Here is a 5,287-nt window from a genome sequence, read left to right as displayed (position 1 = left end):
TTGTATTATTTTTACATGTACCATCAAATCAGATCTGACTGGTACAGGAGGAGGTTGTCCCCTCCTTCTCCAGCAGAGCATCTGGTGGATTTGAACCACATACTTCTGGGATTGCAGTGCAGCATCTTGCCACTTGGCCACCAGAGCTCCCTTGATCTTTCTGTTAATTTATCAGTTGTGTCTCTTGTAGACAACATATTGATGGACTTTGGTTTTTATCCATTCTGATACTCTTTTTCCTTTGATTGGTGTATTAAGTCCATTCACTAAGTATAATTATTGGCAGGCCAGATTTTACCATTGCCATTTTGCTGTGTTTCTTTTGTTGTTGTTTCTTGTAACTATGGTCCATCTATTTTTCTTTGGTGTCTCTGTGTGAAGGACTTCTCTTAAAAGTTCTTGTAGTTTTGGTCTTATTTTCACAAATTGCTTCTTTATTTTCTCCAAAGGATGTCATTTCTCCTTCATATTTACTGGAGAGCTTTGCTGGGCACAGGATCTTGGGTTGACAATTGCTTTCTTTCAATTTTCTCTTTATGCAATCTTCTTGCTCAGATGGTTTCTGCTGAAAAATTAGAACTTAATCTGATTGCTTTTTCTTTTGTAGGTGACTTTTTGTTTTTCTTGTTCTACTTTCAATATTATATCCTTATCTTTTATTTTGGAGAATTTCACTATGATGCGCCTTGATGTTTCTCTTTTTGGGGTCTAGACTACTTGGGGTTCACTGAGTTTTCTGAACGTGGATTTCCTCATTCTTCACAATACTGGGAAGTTTTCTTCTAGTACCTCTTTCACAATTTACTCATTGATTTCCCTTTTCAGTCTCATATTCTGGAATTCTAATCATGTATATGTGGTGTTTTGTTTGTTGGGTTTTTTTGTGGGTTTTTTTTGTAATCCCACATGATTCTAATGTTTTCTTCATTTTCTTTATGTTTAATCTCTGAATTGTTGTTTACCATCGAGTCAAAACCCACCCATAGTTCACCTTCTGGCGGGTTTCCAGAGGCAGTTAATCATATGGAGAAGATTTCCCATCCCTCTTCCACGGAGCAGCTGGTGTCCTCAAACTGAGTGCCTTTGGACTTGCATCACAGCTTCTTGCCATTAGGCCACCAGAGACTATGTCTGTTTTATTGATTATGTAAATGTGTTCGACTGTGCAGACCACACTGAACTGTTGCTAACTCTGAGAAGAACTGGAATCCCAGAACACTTGATTGTGTTTATGCAAAACTTTTACTTGGACCAGGAGGCTGTCATCAGAACTGAACAAGGGAACACTGCATGGTTCAAAATTGGGAAGGGTGTTCACCAGGGATGTGTCCTATCTTCATATCTTTTCAATCTATATGCAGAACAGATTATCTGGGAGGTTGGGTTCTATGAGAAAAAATGTGGCATCAGAATTGGAGGAAGATTCATCAACAGTCTGAGTTATGCAGATAACCCAACCCTGCTTTCTAAAACTGAGGAGGACCTGAAGCGCTTGCTGTGGAAGGTCAAAGACTGCTGTCTTCAATATAGATTGAAGCTCACTATCAAGAAAACAAAGATTCTCACCACTGAGCCAATTGGCAATGTTGTGATAGATGGTCTTGGCTCTACTATGACCACTCGTGGCACCAGCAGCCAGGATAATAAAAGACATATTGAGTTGGGAAAGTTTGCTGTTAGAGACCTCTCTAAAGTACTGAAGAACAATGATGTCAGTCTGGAAACTGAGGTGTGCCTGATACAGGCCATGGTCTTTGTAACCACTTGCTATTCATCAGAGAGCTGGACAATGACTAGGGATGATAGAAGGAGAATTGATGCCTTTGAGCTGTGGTGCTGAAGTATTGAACATAACATGGACTGCTAGGAGAACAAACAGCTTCAATCTGGAGATGGTGAAGCTGGGCTGCTCCTTGGAGGCAAGGATTCTGAAGCCTGGTCTGACATACTTTGGACATGTTGCAAGGAGGGACCAGTCTTTGGAGAGGGACGTCATGCTTGATAGGGTGGAGGGACAGCACAGGAGAGGAAGACCCTCCATGAGATGGATTAATTCAGAGCCTGGGGTATTGGGGATAGGTGTGTCAGAGACAATTAGATTGGCACAGGATAGAGCAAGGTTTAGGGCTGTTGTGCATAGGGTCACTATGAGTTGCAGGTGACTTGACAGCACATAACAGCAACAACAACAACAACTCATCTCTGAGTTTTCTTCTAGTATGTTTCCATTGATGTTCTTATCTTCTAGCTCACTAACTCCATCTCTTCTGTTCTACTTTTTTGTCCTTCAGCGTCTTGGACACTACTTCCATTTCAGTCTGAATTTTCTTGATTTCATTTTCATGCTTTTTTGTTATTTCTAGTACTCTGTTAGCAGTAACCTCTCTATCTTGTGATTATTTTTAAAGTTTTTGTATTTCTTTATTTATAGTTTCAATTATTTCTTCCATTTTTTGCATTTTCTTCCAGATTTGTGCAAGTTCCTCCACATCAATATATTTCATCTGGCTTCATGTCTCTGGAGCATTTGCTTTCCTGTTGGTTTCCATTGTTTCTTCCATTATTTGTACCTTCTTCCCAGATGTTTAAAGAACTCTTCATCAATATTTTTTTCTGGTTCTTTACCTCTCAGTTATTCCATTTATTTGTGACTTCCATTGTTTATTCCATTATTTGTTTTTTTAATTCATAGCTGTTTGAAGTTCTCCATATCAACATTTATCATCGGCCTTCTTGAATCTGGAGTATTCATGAAGTCTCTGATATTCTCTGCCATTTTTAAAAGCCTTTATTTGGTTTTCCCCCCACAATATTTGAAGATGCCTATTGCTTTCTTGATATATGTGAAGTTTTCCTTTGTAAGTGTTAGATCATTTCTATTGTGTCTGCAAAAGATTTTTTAGTTCTTGACTTCATAATGTTCATAATTAGTAGCTAAGTTAAAATATGATGAGCTACTCACTCCACTGTAAGTCCTTTTGAGGAATATTTGCCTTTCCTAAAGTCCTTGATGTTCACTCTGTTCTGCACTGCAGCCCTGTAGGAATCTCGACTTGAAGTATTCCCCCGACTCCAACTCTATAGGCTTCCTTCATACATAAGGTGGCTGAGTAGTGTGAGATCAGGTGCTCTACTCCATCAGTTTTTCATACACCTTTTCTCCTGGAGTTTAATGTCTTCCTTTGTCTTATGGGTGCCAGGATATTAGAGATCAGGCCTTTCAGCTCAAGCAGCTTGTATGGAGGAAGCTTCAAATTAGCACTCCCTCTATCTCACAGAGAGCTACAAAAAGTCCTTTGTTCTGCCCAAAGTTCTGCACACTAACATTTCTTGTCCTGTCTGATCCTTGGGATAGTCCTGCAGTCAGGGAGGCAAGGGCCCCATATGGAGGGATCTACAGCCCTAGGGATACCTCAGTCCTATCTCCCTTCAAGCAGTGAAGAGTACTCCCCTGACCTTTTCTCCTGCAGCTTGGTGTCCCTCTTTGTTTCTTGTGTAGCAGGAGATCAGGACTGCCCACTTGGGCAGCCTGTATGCAGAGGTTCGCAGGTCAGCCTTGTGTCACAGAGAGTTGCAAAAATCCTTTCCCTCTGACCAAAGTTCTGTGCACTAAATTCCTGTTTGGTCCTGGGATGGCTCAGCAATCTTGGAGGCAATAACCCAAAGATGGAGGGACCTACATCCCCAGGGATACCTCAATCCTGTTTCCCCACAAGCAATGGAAAGTGCTTGGTGCACAGTTCCTTTTGGCATGCATAGGCACACACTATCACTGGGCATGACATTTGTTTTAAACTTCTTCTGTCTTAAAAAAATCTTTAATGTCATTGCAGGCAGAATATAACATAATATAATTTCTAGATTTTTATCATCTTGATTATTCTTGTAGTACTCACTTGATCTAAATTTGAGGTGCAGATTGGAGATTTATTTTCTGTTGCATCTCAGAGCACTGAGGAATCATCACACAGAAGGCTAAGCTCCTGCTAACCATTAATTGGCCTGTCCAGTGAACACTAAGCTTCTCTTTATGAGGAAGGAATTCTGTGTGTACCACTGGGAAAGGGAACACTCAATTTGAGGTTGTTTGTTTTGTTCTGTTTTTATATTGAGTCATATGTGAAAGCTTCAATTTAAAATAGTTTAAGTATGTGCCCAACATTTAAGTTTACCTACTTTGATAAGTTTACTAATATACCCTAACTGGAATTTCTTACATTGTTTTGATAGGACAAGGGTTATTATATGAAACTTTCAGGCTATTGGAGCCAGGCTCATCTGGAGCCAGGCTCATCTGGATCCTCCACTTAGAGTTGTAATCTTGCTGTGACTCCACTGTACTGTAGAGTAAACTAGAAGAGCTCATAAAGTTTCCAAGGCTGTGGTCTTCATGAGCGTAGACCTGGACATCCTTATTCTGCTCTTGTTGATAATTATCAAGTCAACAAAACCACACATAGATCCTCTTCAGCTGTGAGAAAGAAATAATTAAAAAGTCATCACCCCAAAATAAGGAGGACTGATTAAACAATCATGCATATTAATCAGTAATTAGGCAGCTGGAGGCGTATCCAGCTGTTTTTGTTAGGACTCTTCAGTTCTGAGGGAAGATGTCAAACTTGATTCATTTTGAGCACTTCAGTGTTTGGGTTGGTTTCCCCCCCCCCTTCCAACAACAACAGAAAAATTCAATGGTAACCTAAGTCACAGAGAGCAGAGCCCTGTTCATGGTCCATGCTCTGCTATGCTTCCTCTGTTTGGATTTTCTGTTGCTTCTCCTCCGTCCTTTCCTCACCTACCACAACTATCATCAATGTAGGAGCTAACCTTTTCAAATCATGAGCACAAGGAGTTCCCTTGAAATAACTTTTCAGACTTTCAGAAGAAAATACATTGATACTCCTGTATCACTTAACCATAAACTTAGGGCATGTTGTTAGCAAAGGCTATTCCTTGGAAAGGGATATTATACTTGGAATGGTGAGGAGTCAGAGAAAGAGAGGGAAACCCTCAGTGAGATGAATTGGTACAGTGAATGTAGCAATGGAATTAAGTGTGTCATAAATGACAAGGATAACATAGAACATGATGTTGTTGTTGTTGTTATGTGCCGTCGAGTCGTTTCCGACTCATAGCAACCCTATGCACAACAGCCCTAAACTCTGCTCTATCCTGCGCCAACCACACCGCCTCTGACACACCCATCCCTATTACCCCAGTCACCGAATCAATCCATCTCATAGAGGGTCTTCCCCTCCTGCGTTGTCCCTCCACCCTCCCAAGCATG

This window comes from Elephantulus edwardii, unplaced genomic scaffold (assembly GCF_000299155.1).
Source record: "Elephantulus edwardii isolate Elephantulus edwardi_28Jun2011 unplaced genomic scaffold, EleEdw1.0 scaffold00166, whole genome shotgun sequence".
Lineage (NCBI taxonomy): Eukaryota > Metazoa > Chordata > Mammalia > Macroscelidea > Macroscelididae > Elephantulus > Elephantulus edwardii.
The sequence above is the reverse complement of the archived record's forward strand: the minus strand, read 5'-3'. Positions refer to the sequence as shown.